At 46.7% G+C, this 24,343-nt stretch overlaps 1 protein-coding gene and 2 pseudogenes across 1 annotated transcript in view; 1 reads left to right on the forward strand and 2 right to left on the reverse strand.

Moving 5' to 3' along the window:
* LOC138797120 (zinc finger protein 721-like) overlaps positions 1-8,464 on the forward strand; it is a 44,570-nt pseudogene extending 36,106 nt beyond the window's left edge.
* The window catches only part of LOC138797152 (zinc finger protein 84-like), an 863,099-nt gene that overhangs the window by 374,266 nt on the left and 464,490 nt on the right, over positions 1-24,343 (reverse strand). The gene's annotated exons all lie outside the window — the stretch shown is intronic.
* The window catches only part of LOC138797121 (zinc finger protein 850-like), a 141,544-nt pseudogene continuing 136,761 nt past the window's right edge, over positions 19,561-24,343 (reverse strand).

Raw genomic sequence — 24,343 nt, forward strand, 5'->3', positions numbered from 1 at the left:
TTCCCCCAGTCCTCAGCAGTCCGCTCCCTGGACCTTTCCCCCAGTCCTCAGCAGTCCACTCCCTGGACCTTTCCCCCAGTCCTCAGCAGTCCTCTCCCTGGACCTTTCCCCCAGTCCTCAGCAGTCCACTCCCTGAACCTCTTCCAGTCCTCAGCAGTCCACTCCCTGGACCTGTCCCCCAGTCCTCAGCAGTCCACTCCCTGAACCTCTTCCAGTCCTCAGCAGTCCACTCCCTGGACCTTTCCCCCAGTCCTCAGCAGTCCACTCCCTGGACCTTTCCCCCAGTCCTCAGCAGTCCTCTCCCTGGACCTTTCCCCCAGTCCTCAGCAGTCCACTCCCTGAACCTCTTCCAGTCCTCAGCAGTCCCCTCCCTGGGCCTTTCCCCCAGTCCTCAGCAGTCCGCTCCCTGGACCTTTCCCCCAGTCCTCAGCAGTCCACTACCTGGACCTTTCCCTTAGTCCTCAGCCGTCCACTCCCTGGACCTTTCCCCCAGTCCTCAGCAGTCCACTCCCTGGACCTTTCCCCCAGTCCTCAGCAGTTCACTCCCTGCACCTTTCCCCCAGTCCTCAGCAGTCCACTCCCTGGACCTTTTGCAGAATATCAGTCTGTCCCTGATGTTTTTCTGGAGAGAAGTGGCTTCTTTGCTGCCCTCCATGAGACCAGGCCTTGCTCCAAGAGTCTCCGCAGTCTCACAGTGCACAGTGCAGATGCCCTCACACCTGCCTGCTGCCATTCCTGACCAAGCTCTGCACTGCTGGTAGCCCCATCCCGCAGCTCAAATACTCTTAAGAGACGGTCCTGGCGCTTGCTGGTCTTTCTTGGGCGCCTTGGAGCCTTTTTGGCAATAATGGAACCTCTCTCCTTGAAGTTCTTGGTGATGCGATAGATTGGTGACTGAGGTGCAATCTTTCTAGCTGCGATACTCTTCCCTGTTCGGCCATTTTTGTGCAGTGCAATGATGACTGAACGTGTTTCTTTAGAGATAACCATGGTAACAGAAGAGAAACAATGATGCCAAGCACCAGCCTCCTTTTAAAGTGTCCAGTGGTGTTATTCTTACTTAATCATGACAGAATAATCTCCAGCCCTGTCCTTATTAACACCCACACCTGTGTTACTGGAGCAATCACTGAAACGACGTTAGCTGGTCCTTGTAAGGCCGGGCTGCAATGATGGTGAAATGTGTTTTGGGGGATAAAGTTCATTTTCTAGGCAAATATTGACTGTGTAAGTAATTGCTGATAAGCTGATCCCTCTGTATAACATCCTGGAGTATATGCAAATTGCCATTTTAAAAACTGAAGCAGTAGACTTTGTAAAAAATTAATATTTGTATCATTCTCAACTTTTGGCCATGACTGTAGGTCAGGTATATGCCGGTACTAGAAAATGTACCCGGCGCTGCCCGGGTATAAAGTGTCAGTGTTTTAATTAGATTTTTTCTAAGGTGGCCAGGAGGCCAATCTAAAGGTATTGTTTCATCAGTGGAATTAGTGTATACCTGTAGTGCATAGTTGGAGGGGTTCTGTATACCTACAGTGTATAGTTTTTAGGGGTCCCGCATATCTGTAGTGCATAGTTGGGGGGTGGGGGGGCTGTATACCTATAGTGTATAGTTGGGGGAGTCCTGTATACCTGTAGTGTGTAGTTGGGGAGTCCTGTATACCTGTACTGTATAATTGAGGGAGGTCCTGTATACCAGTAGTGTATAGTTGGGGAGGGGGGCTGTATACCTGTACTGTATAGTTTGGGAAGTCCTGTATACCTGCAGTGTATAGTTGGTGAAGGTCCTGTATACCTGTACTGTATAGTTCGCTGGTCCTGTATACCTGTAGTAAATAGTTGGTGCTGTATACCTGTAATGTATAGTTGGTGGAGGTTTTGTATACCTGTAGTTGATAGTTTGAGGGTCCTGGATACCTGTAGTGTATAGTTGGTGGAGGTCTTGTATACCTGTAGTATATAGTTTGGGGGTCCTGTATACCTGTAGTATGCAGATGGTGGAGGTCCTATATACCTGTAGTGTAAAGTTTGGGGGCCCAGTATACCTGCAGTATAGAGTTGGTAAAGGTGCTGTAAGGGGCTCCACCTTACAGATACATTACAGTAACACTTCAGCCCCCCCTGTGTATATATGTATAGTGCAGTATAGTGATGGGGGGGGGGGGTAATAGGGTTACTACAGGTGGAGTAGTATTTATTGCTTCAGTGTGGTAATAGGGTTACTACAGGTGGAGCAATATTTATTGCTTCAGTGTGGTAGTGGGTTACTACAGGTGGAGCAGTATTTATTGCTTCAGTGTGGTAGTGGGTTACTACAGGTGGAGCAGTATTTATTGTTTCAGTGTGGTAGTGGGTTACTACAGGTGGAGCAGTATTTATTGCTTCAGTGTGGTAATAGGGTTACTACAGGTGGAGCAGTATTTATTGCTTCAGTGTGGTAGTGGGTTACTACAGGTGGAGCAGTATTTATTGCTTCAGTGTGGTAGTGGGTTACTACAGGTGGAGCAGTATTTATTGCCTTAGTGTGGTAGTGGGTTACTACAGGTGGAGCAGTATTTATTGCTTCAGTGTGGTAATAGGGTTACTACAGGTGGAGCAGTATTTATTGCTTCAGTGTGGTAGTGGGTTACTACAGGTGGAGCAGTATTTATTGCTTCAGTGTGGTAGTGGGTTACTACAGGTGGAGCAGTATTTATTGCTTCAGTGTGGTAGTGGGTTACTACAGGTGGAGCAGTATTTATTGCTTCAGTGTGGTAATAGGGTTACTACAGGTGGAGCAGTATTGCTTCAGTGTGGTAGTGGGTTACTACAGGTGGAGCAGTATTTATTGCTTCAGTGTGGTAGTGGGTTACTACAGGTGGAGCACTATTTATTGCTTCAGTGTGGTAATAGGGTTACTACAGGTGGAGCAGTATGTATTGCTTCAGTGTGGTAGTGGGTTACTACAGGTGGAGCAGTATTTATTGCTTCAGTGTGGTAGTGGGTTACTACAGGTGGAGCAGTATTTATTGCTTCAGTGTGGTAATAGGGTTACTACAGGTGGAGCAGTATTTATTGCTTCACTGTGGTAGTGGGTTACTACAGGTGGAGCAGTATTTATTGCTTCACTGTGGTAGTGGGTTACTACAGGTGGAGCAGTATTTATTGATTCAGTGTGGTAGTGGGTTACTACAGGTGGAGCAGTATTTATTGCTTCAGTGTGGTAATAGGGTTACTACAGGTGGAGCAGTATTTATTGATTCAGTGTGGTAGTGGGTTACTACAGGTGGAGTAGTATTTATTGCTTCAGTGTGGTAGTGGGTTACTACAGGTGGAGCAGTATTTATTGCTTCAGTGTGGTAATAGGGTTACTACAGGTGGAGCAGTATTTATTGATTCAGTGTGGTAGTGGGTTACTACAGGTGGAGTAGTATTTATTGCTTCAGTGTGGTAGTGGGTTACTACAGGTGGAGCAGTATTTATTGCTTCAGTGTGGTAATAGGGTTACTACAGGTGGAGCAGTATTTATTGATTCAGTGTGGTAGTGGGTTACTACAGGTGGAGTAGTATTTATTGCTTCAGTGTGGTAGTGGGTTACTACAGGTGGAGCAGTATTTATTGCTTCAGTGTGGTAATAGGGTTACTACAGGTGGAGCAGTATTTATTGCCTCAGTGTGGTAGTGGGTTACTACAGGTGGAGCAGTATTTATTGCTTCAGTGTGGTAATAGGGTTACTACAGGTGGAGCAGTATTTATTGCTTCAGTGTGGTAGTGGGTTACTACAGGTGGAGCAGTATTTATTGCTTCAGTGTGGTAGTGGGTTACTACAGGTGGAGCAGTATTTATTGCTTCAGTGTGGTAATAGGGTTACTACAGGTGGAGCAGTATTTATTGCTTTAGTGTGGTAGTGGGTTACTACAGGTGGAGCAGTATTTATTGCTTCAGTGTGGTAGTGGGTTACTACAGGTGGAGCAGTATTTATTGCTTCAGTCTGGTAGTGGGTTACTACAGGTGGAGCAGTATTTATTGCTTCAGTGTGGTAATAGGGTTACTACAGGTGGAGCAGTATTTATTGATTCAGTGTGGTAGTGGGTTATTACAGGTGGAGCAGTATTTATTGCTTCAGTGTGGTAGTGGGTTACTACAGGTGGAGCAGTATTGCTTCAGTGTGGTAGTGGGTTACTGCAGGTGGAGCAGTATTTATTGCTTCAGTGTGGTAGTGGGTTACTACAGGTGGAGCAGTATTTATTGCTTCAGTGTGGTAGTGGGTTACTACAGCTGGAGCAGTATTTATTGCTTCAGTGTGGTAGTGGGTTACTACAGGTGGAGCAGTATTTATTGCTTCAGTGTGGTAATAGGGTTACTACAGGTGGAGCAGTATTTATTGCTTCAGTGTGGTAGTGGGTTACTACAGGTGGAGCAGTATTTATTGCTTCAGTGTGGTAGTGGGTTACTACAGGTGGAGCAGTATTTATTGCTTCAGTGTGGTAATAGGGTTACTACAGGTGGAGCAGTATTTATTGCTTCAGTGTGGTAGTGGGTTACTACAGGTGGAGCAGTATTGCTTCAGTGTGGTAGTGGGTTACTACAGGTGGAGCAGTATTGCTTCAGTGTGGTAGTGGGTTACTACAGGTGGAGCAGTATTTATTGCTTCAGTTTGGTAATAGGGTTACTACAGGTGGAGCAGTATTTATTGCTTTAGTCTGCTAATAGGGTTACTACAGGTGGAGCAGTATTTATTGCTTCAGTGTGATAGTGGGTTACTACAGGTGGAGCAGTATTTATTGCTTCAGTGTGGTAATAGGGTTACTACAGGTGGAGCAGTATTTTTTGCTTCAGTGTGGTAGTGGGTTACTACAGGTGGAGCAGTATTTATTGCTTCACTGTGGTAGTGGGTTACTACAGGTGGAGCAGTATTTATTGATTCAGTGTGGTAGTGGGTTACTACAGGTGGAGTAGTATTTATTGCTTCACTCTGGTAGTGGGTTACTACAGGTGGAGCAGTATTTATTGCTTCAGTGTGGTAATAGGGTTACTACAGGAGGAGCAGTATTTATTGCTTCAGTGTGATAGTGGGTTACTACAGGTGGAGCAGTATTTATTGCTTCAGTGTGGTAATAGGGTTACTACAGGTGGAGCAGTATTTATTGCTTCAGTCTGGTAGTGGGTTACTACAGGTGGAGCAGTATTTATTGCTTCAGTGTGGTAGTGGGTTACTACAGGTGGAGCAGTATTTATTGCTTCAGTGTGGTAGTGGGTTACTACAGGTGGAGCAGTATTTATTGCTTCAGTGTGGTAATAGGGTTACTACAGGTGGAGCAGTATTTATTGCTTCAGTGTGGTAGTGGGTAACTACAGGTGGAGCAGTATTTCTTGCTTCAGTGTGGTAATAGGGTTACTACAGGTGGAGCAGTATTTATTGCTTCAGTGTGGTAGTGGGTTACTACAAATGGAGCAGTATTTATTGCTTCAGTGTGATAGTGGGTTACTACAGGTGGAGCAGTATTTATTGCTTCAGTGTGGTAGTGGGTTATTACAGGTGGAGCAGTATTTATTGCTTCAGTGTGGTAGTGGGTCACTACAGGTGGAGCAGTATTTAATGCTTCAGTGTGGTAGTGGGTTACTACAGGTGGAGCAGTATTTATTGCTTCAGTGTGGTAGTGGGTCACTACAGGTGGAGCAGTATTTATTGCTTCAGTGTGGTAGTGGGTTACTACAGGTGGAGCAGTATTTATTGCTTCAGTGTGGTAGTGGGTTACTACAGGTGGAGCAGTATTTATTGCTTCTTCTCTATCACTTCTGTAGTTAGATGATCAGAAACTACAGGTGTTTCCAGGCCAGAAATGATAGAAATCTGTCTTATTTTTGTATCTTTATTCCTAACAGGAAATCTGAGTAAATGTCCGGATGCCCGGGTATCTCTAAATTATGAAGAAGCTGGCGGTGCGGAGCAGCGCTCCTCAGGAGAAACCCGGTGGGCCCTTACTGTCCATTCAGGACGTCACACTACAGATCTATCATATAATCCTCCTGACCAGTCACACACTGCGACCACAGGGGCGGAGCACAGAGGAGGGGAGAAAAGAATTCAATGTGATGAATGTGGAAAAGAATTTACAAAAAGCTCAGATCTTTTAACACACAGAAAAATTCACACAGGGGAGAAGCCCTATTCCTGTTCAGAATGTGGGAAATGCTTCACCACCAAAGCATATCTTCTTACTCATAAGAGAAATCACACAGGAGATAAGCCATTTTCATGTTCAGAATGTGGAAAATGTTTTACAAGTAAATCATATCTTGTTTCACATGAGAGGATTCACTCAGGAGAGAAGCCGTATTCATGTTCAGAATGCAGGAAATGTTTTACACACCTATCAAGTCTTGTCAGACATGAGAAAATTCACACAGGAGAAAAGCTGTATCCGTGTTCAGAATGTGGGAAGTGTTGTATAACTCAATTAAATCCTATTACACATGAGAAGATACTTTCATGTTCATGTGTTACACAAAAATCCCCTGTTGTTCAGTACAAGAGAAGTCACACAGAAGAGTCTCCGTATTCCTGTTTACAATGTGGGAAAGGTTTTATAAGTAAATCTGTTCTTGTTAAACATGAGAGAATTCACACTGGAGAAAAGCCATATTCATGTTCAGAATGTGGAAAATGTTTTATAAGTAAATCAAGTCTAATTGTACATGCAAGAAGCCATACTGGAGAGAAGCCATTTTCATGTTCAGAATGTGGGAAAGGTTTTATAAGTAAATCAAATCTTGTTGTACATAAGAGAAGTCACACAGGAGAGAAACCTTATTCATGTTCAGAATGTGGGAAATGCTTTACACACAAATCATACCTTATTACTCATGAGAGAATACACACAGGAGAGAAGAGGCATTTATGTACAGAATGTGGGAAATGTTTTATTACTAAAGGTAAACTAAAGAACCATCAGAGAATTCACACAGGGGAGAAGCCGTATTCATGTTCAGAATGCGGGAAATGTTTTACAGATAAATCAACTCTTGTTAAACATGAGAGATGTCACACAAGACAGAATCCATCTTGATGTTCTACAGTATAATATCTATCAGAAGATTTTTAACCTCATCAGGGTTTTCAGAGAGAAAACCGTCTTCTTGTTTCCAATGTGATAAATGCCATAAAAGCAGAAATACTTCTCTCTGGTTCCTCAGACTTTAAATGCGGAATGAAAGTTGTTTTTTTTACTTGTGGGTAGAATAAGCCTGAAGCTGATAAACGGATGCAGATTTACGTAGGAGATTGTTACCTGGGAGCAACGACGCAGAAATTATATTTATCATCTTCATTTATCATATTCCGCAGCGCTGTGCACATGGCGTTGTCTCTTTCACTGCAATGTCCGTCTTTTATGCTTCTGTTATTTGTATAGTGGGTGTGGTCACAGGTGACATACACAGTAAATACCTGCTGACCCATGGGACACCCTGACTAAGGATGCAGACCATGCCTGAAACACGTTGAGACAGAGACCTTTGTATGTTGAGCACCATGACTAAGGACGCTGACTATGTCAGAAACACGTTGTGGCAAAGACTTTGTATGTACAGCGCCATGACTAAGGATGCAGGCCATGCCAGAATCATGTTGGGAACTTGTATGTAGAGCCCCATGACTAAGGATGCAGGCCATGCCAGAAACATGTTGGGAACTTGTATGTAGAGCCCCATGACTAAGGATGTAGGCCATGCCAGAAACATGTTGTAAACTTGTATGTAGAGCCCCATGACTAAGGATGCAGGCCATGCCAGAAACACTTTGGGGTAGAGACACTGTACGTAGAGCACCATGAATAATGACAGATAATGCCACAAAACACATTGTAACCGAGACTTTGCATGTGCCAGAAACACGTTGGGACCTTGTATGTACAGCACCATGACTAAGGAAGCAGACTATGGCAGAAACACATTGGGGCAGAGACATAGTCATGGTGCTCTACTTACATTGTCTCTGCCCCAATGTGTTTCTGGCATAGTCTGCGTCCTTAGTCATGGTGCTCTACTTACAAAGGACTCAGGCCATGCCAGAAACACATTGGGACCTTGTATGTAGAGCACCATGACTAAGGACGCAGGCTATGCCAGAAACACGTTGGGACCTTGTATGTAGAGCACCATGACTAAGGACGCAGGCTATGCCAGAAACACGTTGGGACCTTGTATGTAGAGCACCATGACTAAGGACGCAGGCCATGCCAGAAACACGTTGGGACCTTGTATGTAGAGCACCATGACTAAGGACGCAGGCCATGCCAGAAACACGTTGGGACCTTGTATGTAGAGCACCATGACTAAGGACGCAGGCTATGCCAGAAACACGTTGGGACCTTGTATGTAGAGCACCATGACTAAGGACGCAGGCCATGCCAGAAACATGTTGGGACCTTGTATGTAGAGCACCATGATTTTATGATGATCCAATAAAGAATCTGCTCTCCTCCATGTGTCCCTCGTCTGTATTATCCCATCACCCCTGTTGGGGCTCACGGTGTATCCTGTGTTGTCATTGGTTTGGACCTTTGACCCCAATCCTGCACACAGTGATCTATTCCTATAGAGTGTCAGCTGACAGGTCAGTCCTCAGTTATAGAGGATATAAAGGTAAGGACATGATCCAATAGAAGATGGCGGCTACTGATCACTTCACCAAACGACATAAGTACGGATTCCCGAATGACGTCTGTGTGTAGGAGTGAGACTGACCCCTCCTCCATGACATCACCACATGGCTGTGACATCATCACCAAACAGCCATGACATCATTGTGACTCTTTCTAAACACAGTAATGAGCACCAGGAGGAAATCATACACTGGGTGCTGGAGGCAGAAGGAGCCGTGATGACTCCAGGTCATGATGCCGGGTGATGTGATGATGCTAGATGGTAAATACCTGCTGACCCATGGGACATCATGACTAAGGATGCAGACCATGCCTGAAACACGTTGGGACAGAGACCTTGTATGTTGAGCACCACATTATGAGCAGTAATGAGCTGCAGGAGGACGGCATACACTGTGTGCTGGAGGCAGATGAAGCGGTGATGATTTCAGGTCATGATGCCGGGTGATGTGATGATGCTAGATGATAATGTTGTGTGATGTGATAATGCCATGTGATGATGCCAGGGGGTGACGCCGTGTGATGTGATGATGCCGTGTGATGTGATGATGCCAGGAGGTGACGCTGTGTTATGTAATGATGCCAGGTGGTGTGATGATGCCAGGTGATGATGCCGCTGTGTGATGTGATGATGCCAGGTGGTGACGCTGTGTGATGTGATGATGCCAGGTGGTGACGCTGTGTGATGTGATGATGCCAGGTGGTGATGCCGTGTGAAGTGATGATGCCAGGAGGTGACGCTGTGTTATGTAATGATGCCAGGTGATGTGATGATGCCAGGTGATGATGCCGCTGTGTGATGTGATGATGCCAGGTGGTGACGCCGTGTGATGTGATGATGCCGTGTGATGTGATGATGCCAGGTGGTGACGCTGTGTGATGTGATGATGCCAGGTGGTGACGCCGTGTGAAGTGATGATGCCAGGAGGTGACGCTGTGTTATGTAATGATGCCAGGTGATGATGCCGCTGTGTGATGTGATGATGCCAGGTGATGATGCCGCTGTGTGATGTGATGATGCCAGGTGGTGACGCCGTGTGATGTGATGATACCAGATGATGACGCCGTGTGATATAATGATGCCAGGTGATGATGAGAGGAAGAAGTCTGCCTCTTTCTAGAAGAACATGGGACAGTCTACGGCTATGGTCACACACACTATTTCCATCAGTCTTTTTTCATCCAAAACCAGGAGTCGGCTGAGAACACGAAACTCTGCTGATCTTTCCAATTTCATTTTGTTCCGTCGCTTCCACTTCTCATTTTGATTAAAAAAATACTGACAAATACTGAGCATGGGCAACCCTAGCAGGGCAAACACCCACTGGACAACCCTAGCAGGGCAAACACCCACTGGACAATCCTAGCAGGGCAAACACCCACTGGACAATCCTAGCAGGGCAAACACCCACTGGACAATCCTAGCAGGGAAAACACCCACTGGACAATCCTAGCAGGGCAAACACCCACTGGACAATCCTAGCAGGGAAAACACCCACTGGACAACCCTAGCAGGGCAAACACCCACTGGACAACCCTAGCAGGGCAAACACCCACTGGACAATCCTAGCAGGGCAAACACCCACTGGACAATCCTAGCAGGGCAAACACCCACTGGACAATCCTAGCAGGGAAAACACCCACTGGACAACCCTAGCAGGGCAAACACCCACTGGACAACCCTAGCAGGGCAAACACCCACTGGACAACCCTAGCAGGGCAAACACCCACTGGACAACCCTAGCAGGGCAAACACCCACTGGACAACCCTAGCAGGGCAAACACGCACTGGACAACCGTAGGAGGGCAAACACACACTGGACAACCCTAGGAGGGCAAACACACACTGGACAACCCTAGGAGGGTAAACACACACACACTGGACAACCCTAGGAGGGCAAACACACACTGGACAACCCTAGCAGGGCAAACACACACTGGACAACCCTAGCAGGGCAAACACACACTGGACAACCCTAGGAGGGTAAACACACACACACTGGACAACCCTAGCAGGGCAAAACACACACTGGACAACCCTAGGAGGGTAAACACACACACACTGGACAACCCTAGGAGGGCAAACACACACTTGACAACCCTAGGAGGGCAAACACACACTGGACAACCCTAGGAGGGCAAACACACACTGGACAAGCCTAGGAGGGGGGAAGGCAAACACATGCTGGGAAGGAGGAGAGGATAACCCGGGGGAGGAGGAAACATGACTGTCATCATTGTTCTTACCTTTTAGTTACCGACATCCAGTAGAATTGATAAACAGAACATCCATTACTGATGTATTTTTGGACGTTACTCCTTCAGTACTCGGACGTCCCCGTTACATAATATTCCAGTAGCTCCAGGAGCTGTAGAACGTCCCCGATGCTCGGCCACTAAAGATGGTGTTATTTATCTCCACTAGGTTCACTGCAATATAAGAGTACCGGTGATCCCGACCAGTCCTGGAGTATGTTTGGGCTCCCGGTGTGGCAGGACGGTGTTCACACTGAGCGGGAGTGTCGGCCCTATGTGTGAGGTTACGGCACTGGAGGGGTTACACAAGGACGTGTGGTATGAAAAGGCCGACAAGGGGCGATCGCTGTCCGGGATCTTTCCCTCCAGTGACATGGAGCCTCAGTGGGCTCGTCTGTAGCCCCCGGGCCGGCGAGTGGCCTGTCCACGTCATCCACATGGGTACGCTATGTGGACGTTCTTACTCTGGACAAGAAGAGTCATAGAAACATAGAAGATTGTCGGCAGAAGAAGACCACTGGGTCCATCTAGTCGGCCCTTTTAGTATTTTCTTTTTGTTACATTCTGTTATTGTAGATTTACCAACCACCTCTGCTGGAAGTTTGTTCTAGGTATCTACTACTCTTTCAGTAAACTAATATTTTCTCCCATTGCTTCTGATCTTTCCCCCAACTAATTTCTCACTGTCTCCTCTTCTTCTTGAGCTCAGTTTTTCTTAAGAGTACCCCTTTAACCCCTTAAGGACCGGCCCAATTGTCACTTTTGCGTTTTTCCTGCTCGCCTTCTCAGACCGCTAACGCTTTCACTTTCCCCCCTACGCGGCCATGTGAGGGCTCGTTATTCTCAGGATCAGGTGTACTGTGGAATGGCGTCTTACAATCTGCCATAAAATGAATAACGGAGCCCTCAAAATATCATTTATGGGTGAATTTGATTTAAAAAAATGGGATTTCACAAATTATGGGCGGTTCCGTGTTTACCTAATCCACTGCGGTAAAACTGGCGCTTTTCCTTTATTCTATAGGTCAGTCTGAACACGGCCATATGCAGGATTACTAGGTTTTCTAACGTTTTACTATTTTTTTTAGCAGTAAAACTTTTTTTTTGCAAATAGGCGTATTTAAAATGGCCGTATTGTGACTCTTGTAGCGCTTTTATATTTTTTGCGTCATGATCTCTAGTTTTTATTGGTAAAAATTTTTTCTAGATCGCTTGATTGCTTTTTATTATTTTTTTTTACATAAGCAATCCCTGCATTTTTTTTTACCGCCTTTTGTTCACGCCGTTCACCGTGCGAGAATAATATTGTTTCATTATAATAGATCGGACGATTACGCACGCTACGGTATATTATATGTTAATTAACTATTATTTTTATGTGTTTTATGTATAAAATGGGAAGGGGGGGGGGGGTGATTTTCACTTGGGCTATGGGGCATTTTTTAAAACTTTATTAGTTTTTATTGTTCCCCCCTTAGGGGACGTGTACATTACTACATTGGATCTGTAACACTGCAGTGTTATGTGTGAATCTTCTGATAGAGTCACAGGCCACAGACAGGCCCTCTCAGAAGAGACCTCCAGCCGTCAGCCCATGAAGTCGGGACCGCTGCAGACACGCTGTGGGGGTCCCAAATTGGTAAATAACCAGAGACGCTCCGGTCACTTACACTTAAATGCCGCGATCGTGACGGTGAGGCCTGGGTGCAGATAGCGGCCGGTCCTCACTCACTATGGGACGAGCTCACAGGAGTGAGATAATGAAGAAGTAGGAAGACAAAAGGTTTCTGGCTAGTGAATGTCTCCATTGTTGCAGCATCATCAGGGGGATGGGACTTATCACCTCTAACAGCGGACAGGAGAAAAACGAGGGCAGAGTGAATCATCTGCCGCCAGACGTTTCTTACAATGCGATCTGAGATGGCCGAGTGGTGGAGCGGCCGGCGGTGCGTGCCGTCGGGGAGGAGAATCGGGAACGATTACTCCACTGTGAGACGTTTTGGATTCTGAGACTCGAGACGTTGGGTCCTTTGGCAGCGTGTAGTCTATCTGGGATCATGGTCGTGCCGTCATCACTACCCAGCATCCTGCCGCTTCTCTGAGATTTATAGTGATTGTTAAACATTTGCGATATAAAAATGTGTACAATAATGAGTGGTATATGAAGACTTAAAGGAGAAGTCCGGCCAAAATTATTTTTTTTATATGTTATTACTTATGGAAAAATATACAATTTTCTAATGTACATTAATTATGGGAAATGCTCATATACTGCTATTTCCCTTAATTTAGTGTATCAGGAAGTGTTAGAATTATCTCTGAAACAGTGACGTCACGTCGAACGGTGTAATTCCTATGGAGTGTCCAGCAGGGGGCGATCTCTATATAGAAGTCAATGAGTACCATTGACTTCTATATATGAGTAAGTGTCCTTGCACCCCAAAGTATCCCATAAATGTATTCAATGAATACATTTGCTGGGCACCGAGCAGGGAGGGAGAGAGGTGCCATCTACCTCCCCCCTCCTTGCTCGGTGCTGGGAACATATACAAAGTACTACTCCCCCATTATCTGCAGATAATGGGGGAGTAGTACCTTTTGCTATCCCTATCACCGCCCGCTCCGCCGCTGATTCCCCGCCGCCCGCGCCGCTCCTCACTATCCGGCCGGCCGCTGACTCCCGCCCGCCCGCTTGTTCGCACGCCCCGTTCCTCACGCGTCAGCCCACCCCCACCCCGGCCGGGGACACCAGGAAGCGCCGGGCTCCCGGCCGGGGTGGGGGCGGGCTGACGCGGCCGGCATGCAAGAGCAGAGAGCGGCGGCCAGATAGTGTGAGGAACGGGGCGTGCGAACGGGTGCGCAAACGAGCGGGCGAACGAGCGGCCGTGCGAGCGGGCGGGAGTCAGCGGCCGGCCGGATAGTGAGGAGCGGCACGGGCGGCGGGGAATCAGCGGCGCAATAGTAAGTTTGAAGCCGGGAGGAGGAGGGGGAGCGGCGGGGGGCATAAAAAGCAGCCCCTGTGTGAGCGGCGGTGGCGGCGGAGCGGGCGGTGATAGGGATAGCAAAAGGTACTACTCCCCCATTATCTGCAGATAATGGGGGAGTAGTACTTTGTATATGTTCCCAGCACCGAGCAGGGAGGGAGGGGGGAGGTAGATGGCACTCCTCTCCCTCCCTGCTCGGTGCCCAGCAAATCTATTCATCGAATACATTTATGGGATACTTTGGGGAGCAAGGACACTTGCTCCCCAAAGTATTCCATTAATGTATTCATGAAGTCACAAAAGTACAGTGCATAACATTACATTACATACACTGTAATTCCTATGGAGTGTCCAGCAGGGGCGCACTATATATAGAAGTCAATGGTACTCATTGACTTCTATATAGAGAGCGCCCCCTGCTGGACACTCCATAGGAATTACACCGTTCGTCGTGACGTCACTGCTTCTGAGAGAATTCTAACACTTCCTGATACACTAAATTAAGGGAAATAGCAGTATATGAGCATTTCCCATAATTAATGTACATTAGAAAATTGTATAACTTTCCATAAGTAATAACATATAAAAATAATTTTGATCGGACTTCTCCTTTATCTCTTCATATACCACTCATTAAAAAAAATAAAAAAATAATTTTGGCCAGACTTCTTTAAGTATTTATATAACGTTGTCTCCGCCCATAAGGAAGGAGGAGTTAGTCCTCCGAATTGTCTGCGAGAGCGCACCATGCCTGGGTGTCCGAGAGCTGCGAGACTTGTTGTACGCTGCGTCATTTGTGGTAGGAAGATACTGTGAGCGATCACCGGCCTGGGGGATGTGCGGTGCCACGCCGAGAAAGATTCATAAAGATGCCAGAGAGACGGTGAGAAAGCCATTTATTGTACTATGTACTGATTTACATACAGTGGAGGCATTTGCCAACAATGCCCTTTCTTCTTTGCACAGTGGAGACCATCTGCCAATACTTCCTGGAGATTGCAGGTCAACTAAGTCAGGAGATCTGACAACCACTTATTGTGAATGGTCTGACCCTCTGTTATCTACTGGTGTCACCTCTGGCTGAAATCCTGCCTGGGAGAGTGCTGGAAAGTTCTCTCTACACTACAGAATGAATATTATTAGGCTTAGTGGCCACAAAGAGAAGTGCCAGACCTCAGGATTATTTTATAGAGCAGACAAAAAAAAATTCCTGATAGTAAATTACCTTTAAGACACAAAGGAAAATACAATCCTCATCCAGTAATAGGAAGGTACATGGTGACTGCTCACTGTCCCTGCTGCTTCTCCTCATCCAGTAATAGGAAGGTACATGGTGACTGCTCACTGTCCCTGCTCCTCTTCCTCATCCAGTAATAGGAAGGTACATGGTGACTGCTCACTGTCCCTGCTCCTCTTCCTCATCCAGTAATAGGAAGGTACATGGTGACTGCTCACTGTCCCTGCTGCTTCTCCTCATCCAGTAATAGGAAGGTACATGGTGACTGCTCACTGTCCCTGCTGCTTCTCCTCATCCAGTAATAGGAAGGTACATGGTGACTGCTCACTGTCCCTGCTGCTTCTCCTCATCCAGTAATAGGAAGGTACATGGTGACTGCTCACTGTCCCTGCTGCTTCTCCTCATCCAGTAATAGGAAGGTACATGGTGACTGCTCACTGTCCCTGCTCCTCTTCCTCATCCAGTAATAGGAAGGTACATGGTGACTGCTCACTGTCCCTGCTCCTCTTCCTCATCCAGTAATAGGAAGGTACATGGTGACTGCTCACTGTCCCTGCTGCTTCTACTCATCCAGTAATAGGAAGGTACATGGTGACTGCTCACTGTCCCTGCTGCTTCTCCTCATCCAGTAATAGGAAGGTACATGGTGACTGCTCACTGTCCCTGCTGCTTCTCCTCATCCAGTAATAGGAAGGTACATGGTGACTGCTCACTGTCCCTGCTGCTTCTCCTCATCCAGTAATAGGAAGGTACATGGTGACTGCTCACTGTCCCTGCTGCTTCTCCTCATCCAGTAATAGGAAGGTACATGGTGACTGCTCACTGTCCCTGCTGCTTCTCTTCCTCATCCAGTAATAGGAAGGTACATGGTGACTGCTCACTGTCCCTGCTGCTGCTTCTCCTCATCCAGTAATAGGAAGGTACATGGTGACTGCTCACTGTCCCTGCTGATTCTCCTCATCCACTAATAGGAAGGTACATGGTGACTGCTCACTGTCCCTGCTGCTTCTCCTCATCCAGTAATAGGAAGGTACATGGTGACTGCTCACTGTCCCTGCTGCTTCTCCTCATCCAGTAATAGGAAGATACATGGTGACTGCTCACTGTCCCTGCTGCTGCTTCTCCTCATCCAGTAATAGGAAGGTACATGGTGACTGCTCACTGTCCCTGCTGCTCACTGTCCCTGCTGCTTCTCCTCATCCAGTAATAGGAAGGTACATGGTGACTGCTCACTGTCCCTGCTGCTGCTTCTCCTCATCCAGTAATAGGAAGGTACATGGTGACTGCTCACTGTCCCTGCTGCTGCTTCTCCTCATCCAGTAATAGGAAGGTACATGGTGACTGCTCACTGTCCCTGCTGCTTCTCCTCCTCATCCAGTAATAGGAAGGTACATGGTGACTGCTCACTGTCCCTGCTGCTTCTCTTCCTCATCCAGTAATAGGAAGGTACATGGTGACTGCTCACTGTCCCTGCTGCTTCTCCTCATCCAGTAATAGGAAGGTACATGGTGACTGCTCACTGTCCCTGCTGCTGCTTCTCTTCCTCATCCAGTAATAGGAAGGTACATGGTGACTGCTCACTGTCCCTGCTGCTTCTCCTCATCCAGTAATAGGAAGGTACATGGTGACTGCTCACTGTCCCTGCTGCTTCTCTTCCTCATCCAGTAATAGGAAGGTACATGGTGACTGCTCACTGTCCCTGCTGCTTCTCTTCCTCATCCAGTAATAGGAAGGTACATGGTGACTGCTCACTGTCCCTGCTGCTGCTTCTCTTCCTCATCCAGTAATAGGAAGGTACATGGTGACTGCTCACTGTCCCTGCTGCTTCTCTTCCTCATCCAGTAATAGGAAGGTACATGGTGACTGCTCACTGTCCCTGCTGCTTCTCTTCCTCATCCAGTAATAGGAAGGTACATGGTGACTGCTCACTGTCCCTGCTGCTTCTCCTCATCCAGTAATAGGAAGGTACATGGTGACTGCTCACTGTCCCTGCTGCTGCTTCTCCTCATCCACTAATAGGAAGGTACATGGTGACTGCTCACTGTCCCTGCTGCTTCTCCTCATCCAGTAATAGGAAGGTACATGGTGACTGCTCACTGTCCCTGCTGCTTCTCCTCATCATCCAGTAATAGGAAGGTACATGGTGACTGCTCACTGTCCCTGCTGCTCCTCTTCCTCATCCAGTAATAGGAAGGTACATGGTGACTGCTCACTGTCCCTGCTGCTGCTTCTCCTCATCCAGTAATAGGAAGGTACATGGTGACTGCTCACTGTCCCTGCTGCTTCTCCTCATCCAGTAATAGGAAGGTACATGGTGACTGCTCACTGTCCCTGCTGCTGCTTCTCCTCATCCAGTAATAGGAAGGTACATGGTGACTGCTCACTGTCCCTGCTGCTGCTTCTCCTCATCCAGTAATAGGAAGGTACATGGTGACTGCTCACTGTCCCTGCTGCTGCTTCTCCTCATCCAGTAATAGGAAGGTACATGGTGACTGCTCACTGTCCCTGCTGCTTCTCCTCATCCAGTAATAGGAAGGTACATGGTGACTGCTCACTGTCCCTGCTGCTTCTCCTCATCCAGTAATAGGAAGGTACATGGTGACTGCTCACTGTCCCTGCTGCTGCTTCTCTTCCTCATCCAGTAATAGGAAGGTACATGGTGACTGCTCACTGTCCCTGCTGCTGCTTCTCCTCATCCAGTAATAGGAAGGTACATGGTGACTGCTCACTGTCCCTGCTGCTGCTTCTCCTCATCCAGTAATAGGAAGGTACATGGTGACTGCTCACTGTCCCTGCTGCTTCTCCTCATCCAGTAATAGGAAGGTACATGGTGACTGCTCACTGTCCCTGCTGCTTCTCCTCATCCAGTAATAGGAAGGTACATGGTGACTGCTCACTGTCCCTGCTGCTGCTTCTCCTCATCCAGTAATAGGAAGGTACATGGTGACTGCTCACTGTCCCTGCTGCTTCTCTTCCTCATCCAGTAATAGGAAGGTACATGGTGACTGCTCACTGTCCCTGCTGCTGCTTCTCATCCAGTAATAGGAAGGTACATGGTGACTGCTCACTGTCCCTGCTGCTGCTTCTCATCCAGTAATAGGAAGGTACATGGTGACTGCTCACTGTCCCTGCTGCTTCTCCTCATCCAGTAATAGGAAGGTACATGGTGACTGCTCACTGTCCCTGCTGCTTCTCCTCATCCAGTAATAGGAAGGTACATGGTGACTGCTCACTGTCCCTGCTGCTTCTCCTCATCCAGTAATAGGAAGGTACATGGTGACTGCTCACTGTCCCTGCTGCTTCTCCACATCCAGTAATAGGAAGGTACATGGTGACTGCTCACTGTCCCTGCTGCTGCTCCTCTTCCTCATCCAGTAATAGGAAGGTACATGGTGACTGCTCACTGTCCCTGCTGCTGCTTCTCCTCATCCAGTAATAGGAAGGTACATGGTGACTGCTCACTGTCCCTGCTGCTTCTCCTCATCCAGTAATAGGAAGGTACATGGTGACTGCTCACTGTCCCTGCTGATTCTCTTCCTCATCCAGTAATAGGAAGGTACATGGTGACTGCTCACTGTCCCTGCTGCTTCTCCTCATCCAGTAATAGGAAGGTACATGGTGACTGCTCACTGTCCCTGCTGCTGCTCCTCATCCAGTAATAGGAAGGTACATGGTGACTGCTCACTGTCCCTGCTGCTTCTCCTCATCCAGTAATAGGAAGGTACATGGTGACTGCTCACTGTCCCTGCTGCTGCTTCTCTTCCTCATCCAGTAATAGGAAGGTACATGGTGACTGCTCACTGTCCCTGCTGCTTCTCCTCATCCACTAATAGGAAGGTACATGGTGACTGCTCACTGTCCCTGCTGCTGCTTCTCTTCCTCATCCAGTAATAGGAAGGTACATGGTGACTGCTCACTGTCCCTGCTGCTGCTTCTCTTCCTCATCCAGTAATAGGAAGGTACATGGTGACTGCTCACTGTCCCTGCTGCTCACTGTCCCTGCTGTTATCAGAGCCCGGACTAAGTGACTAGTTCTAAGGAGGGGCCGCCCACTTGACCATTTGCAAGTTATTTGCATATGGTGGCCACAACTTTCTATGTTTATTTTTTTAAAGAGATATTCTGGGGAGCAGAAGATGGCTGAAGTCTTCGGCTCCTCGGTTCACACTTTGGGCAATATCACATTTTGTAAGTAACCCATCTGAGATGTGGAGGGGGCTGGTGTAAATATCGGTAACATTGGGAAGATATTGGGGTATACACCTGCCCCCTATACAGGCATATTCAGTCACATGGAATCACAGGAAGTGAAGGCTTCAGCAAACTTCTGCTTTCCGGACAATCCCTTTAAGGTATTGGGATATCACTGCTTTACTATGCACATGATAGAAAACATTGTCAATAAATTGTTTATGTGGTTTTGGTCTAAAAAAAATAAAAATAAAAGCCAGACGTGTTTAAAATCTTTTTTCACTGTAGAACATTTCTCACACTTTAAACAAAAACATTGTTTTCTCTTTATATTCTCTGGAGAGTTTCAAACCATTTTAAAATATTTTTGAACTAAAAAATCAAAATGTATTTTTCCTTGTGTGACTTCTCTGGTGATTCTTTAGTTTCTCTTTAGTAATGAAACATTTTTTACATTCTGAACATGAATGGGGTTTCTCTCCAGTGTGAATTCTGTGGTGATTCTTTAGTTTGTCCTTAGTAATAAAACATTTGCCACATTCTGAACATGAATATGGGCGCTCACCGGTGTGAATTCTCTGATGATTCCTTAGCTTGCCATTAGTAATGAAACATTTGCCACAGTCTGAACATGAATAAGGTTTCTCTCCGGTATGAACTCTCTGATGATTTCTTAGCTTGCTGTTAGTAATGAAAGATTTCCCACATTCTGAACAGAAAAATGGCTTATCTTCTGTGTGAATTCTCTGATGATTCTTTAATGTAACTTTAGTAATAAAAGATTTTCCACATTCTGAACATGTAAATGGCTTTTCTCCTGTGTGACTTCTCTCATGTGTAACAAGATTTCGTTTATTTGTAAACCATTTCCCACATTCTGAACATGAATATGGCTTCTCTCCTGTGTGACATTTTTCATGTTTAACTAGACCTGATTTATTTGTGAAACATTTTCCACATTCGGAACATGAATATGGCTTTGTACCCGAGTGAATAGTCTCATGTCTAGAAAGATTTGATGCGTTTTTAAAACACCTCCCACATACTGAACATGAATATGAATTTTCTCCAGTGTGAATTCTCTCATGGGTAACAAGATATGATTTATAAGAAAAACATTTCCCACATTCTGAACATGAATACGGTTTCTCTCCTGTGTGACTTCTATTATGAATAGCAAGAGTGGACTTGTTAACAAAACTTTTCCCACACTCTTTACATGAATATGTCTTCTCCCCAGTATGTATTCTCTCATGCATAGTAAGATATGATTTATATGAAAAACGTTTTCCACATTCTGAACAGGAATACGGTTTCTCTCCTGTGTGAATCGTCTCGTGTATAACTAGTGTCGATTTGTTTGCAAAACATTTCCCACATTCCGAACATGAATAGGGCTTCTCTCCTGTGTGAATTCTCTCATGGACAACAAGATTTGATTTACCTGTAAAGCATTTCCCACACACTGAACATGAATGCAGCTTCTCCCCTGTGTGAATTCTTCTGTGTGTAAGAAGACTTGACTTGGCTGTAAAACGCTTTCCACATTCATCACATTTAAACTTTTTGTGCTCTTTCTCATGACTACTTGTAGTAACCCGTTGCTGGTCAGGAGAAGGTTCCTCATGGTCAGGAGGATTATAAGATAGATCTGTAGTGTGACGTCCTGGATGTACAGTAAGGGGGAGGAGGGCTTCTCCTGAGGAGCGCTGCTCCGCACCGCCAGCTTCTACCACATAATGTAATGATAACATGGAGTCTCCCTCCCTGGAAATTCCTGTAAGAAAACCAAACCACAAAGTAGAGAGTCTTATTTATAAGAAATTACATCTTCCCTCAGGTTATTAAGAACCTTAAGGAGGCGGTCACATGTTCTGTAGTTACGGTCCGTGCATGGAAGATGTGCTATGGACCGGGAATCAGAACTCCCGGCACCATCATTCATTATCGCTCCAATACAGCTGAGATCACTCCGGTAACGCTTCTCCCTCCTGGTAAGCACATTACAAAACAGGAGGGGGGAGCCCCGAAGTGTTACTGTAATGTAGCTGTAAGGTGGAGCCCCCCCTTATATCCCTGTAACCCCCCCCCCCCCCCACTATACTGCACTATACATATATACACAGGGGGGGGTGGGGGGGGGGGTGTTACTGTAATGTAGCTGTAAGGTGGAGCCCCCCCTTATATCCCTGTGCCCCCCCTCACTATACTGCACTATACATATATACACAGGGGGGGGGGGTTACTGTAATGTAGCTGTAAGGTGGAGCCCCCCCTTATATCCCTGTGCCCCCCCCCTCACTATACTGCACTATACATATATACACAGGGGGGGGGGGGGAGTGTTACTGTAGTGTAGCTGTAAGGTGGAGCCCCCCCTTATATCCCTGTGCCCCCCCTCACTATACTGCACTATACATATATACACAGGGGGGGGGGTGTTACTGTAATGTAGCTGTAAGGTGGAGCCCCCCCTTATATCCCTGCCCCCCCCTCACTATACTGCACTATACATATATACACAGGGGGGGGGTTTACTGTAATGTAGCTGTAAGGTGGAGCCCCCCCTTATATCCCTGCCCACCCCCCCTCACTATACTGCACTATACATATATACACGGGGGGGGGGGGTTACTGTAATGTAGCTGTAAGGTGGAGCCCCCCCTTATATCCCTGCCCCCCCTCACTATACTGCACTATACATATATACACAGGGGGGGGGGTTACTGTAATGTAGCTGTAAGGTGGAGCCCCCCCTTATATCCCTGTATAACCCCATCCTCCCCTACCTGGTATAGCAGCTCCCGGCGTCTCCTCCTCCTTCACCTCACTCATACACGGGGGATCGCCCCTCATCCTCTCTTCTTCTGCTTCATCCTCCACTTTAATATTAGTCACCTGATCTCCCCCCTGATGGGACATAGAGAACAATTCAGTACAATCCAGCAGACAGGAGGGAAAATCTAACACATCAACATAAGAAACCAGCAACATGTATCTATCAGCCTCATCACATCTATGAGTGCAGGAGCAACAACCACCAGCACCGGGGGGCGCTATAGAGATATAGTGCTATAGCATCAGCCTCATCTACCTGCTGATTGTCTGCTGGGACATTTCCCTCTGGACAGTCCTGGGAATACAGAGGACGGGGACACCTCTCTGGTGGATTCCTGTCACTGCCTCCATCTGTAGGGAACACACAGGAGTTGAGAACCTCAATATAGGTTTTACTTTTACATAAAATGACATCTCCCCGTCCTTACACTGCTGATCCATCTCCTCTTCTGCTTCATCTTTAACCTCAACCTTAATATAAATCAAATCTTCTCCCTAGAGAGAAAAAAAAGATGCAAATTTATCCTGGGTTAAAGCATTTTATAATCTTATATTATACATAAACGCCCCCTACCTGATTACTCCCAGGACATTCCAGAGAATCAAGAGGACGGGGACATCTATCACCTGGCGGTTGATCCTCCATCATGAGCGGCTGCTCCCCCCGGTACAGATCCTTGTGTCCTTCTACATACTCCCACTCCTCCATGGAGAAATAGACGGCCACATCCTGACACCTTATAGGAACCTGACACACACAATGATCACACAATGTAACATCCCTCCTCCTGTAAGCTTACCTTACTGCTGGGGGGGTCACACACTGATAGTAACACAATGTAACATCCCTCCTCCTGTAAGCTTACCTTACTGCTGGGGGGGGGGTCACACTGATAGTAACACAATGTAACATCCCTCCTCCTGTAAGCTTACCTTACTGCTGGGGTCACACACTGATAGTAACACAATGTAACACCCCTCCTCCTGTAAGCTTACCTTACTGCTGGGGGGTCACACTGATAGTAACACAATGTAACACCCCTCCTCCTGTAAGCTTACCTTACTGCTGGGGTCACACTGATAGTAACACAATGTAACACCCCTCCTCCTGTAAGCTTACCTTACTGCTGGGGGGTCACACACTGATAGTAACACAATGTAACATCCCTCCTCCTGTAAGCTTACCTTAATGCTGGGGTGTCACACACTGATAGTAACACAATGTAACATCCCTCCTCCTGTAAGCTTACCTTAATGCTGGGGTCACACACTGATAGTAACACAATGTAACATCCCTCCTCCTGTAAGCTTACCTTACTGCTGGGGTCACACACTGATAGTAACACAATGTAACATCCCTCCTCCTGTAAGCTTACCTTACTGCTGGGGTCACACACTGATAGTAACACAATGTAACATCCCTCCTCCTGTAAGCTTACCTTACTGCTGGGGTCACACACTGATAGTAACACAATGTAACATCCCTCCTCCTGTAAGCTTACCTTACTGCTGGGGTCACACACTGATAGTAACACAATGTAAAATCCCTCCTCCTGTAAGCTTACCTTACTGCTGGGGGGTCACACACTGATAGTAACACAATGTAACATCCCTCCTCCTGTAAGCTTACCTTACTGCTGGGGTCACACTGATAGTAACACAACGTAACATCCCTCCTCCTGTAAGCTTACCTTACTGCTGGGGTCACACACTGATAGTAACACAATGTAACATCCCTCCTCCTGTAAGCTTACCTTACTGTTGGGGGTCACACACTGATAGTAACACAATGTAACATCCCTCCTCCTGTAAGCTTACCTTACTGCTGGGGTCACACTGATAGTAACACAATGTAACATTCCTCCTCCTGTAAGCTTACCTTACTGCTGGGGTCACACTGATAGTAACACAATGTAACACCCCTCCTCCTGTAAGCTTACCTTACTGCTGGGGTCACACTGATAGTAACACAATGTAACACCCCTCCTCCTGTAAGCTTACCTTACTGCTGGGGGGGGTCACATACTGATAGTAACACAATGTAACATCCCTCCTCCTGTAAGCTTACCTTACTGCTGGGGGGTCACACTGATAGTAACACAATGTAACATTCCTCCTCCTGTAAGCTTACCTTACTGCTGGGGGGTCACACTGATAGTAACACAATGTAACATCCCTCCTCCTGTAAG

Source organism: Dendropsophus ebraccatus, chromosome 7, assembly GCF_027789765.1.
Source record: "Dendropsophus ebraccatus isolate aDenEbr1 chromosome 7, aDenEbr1.pat, whole genome shotgun sequence".
NCBI lineage: Eukaryota > Metazoa > Chordata > Amphibia > Anura > Hylidae > Dendropsophus > Dendropsophus ebraccatus.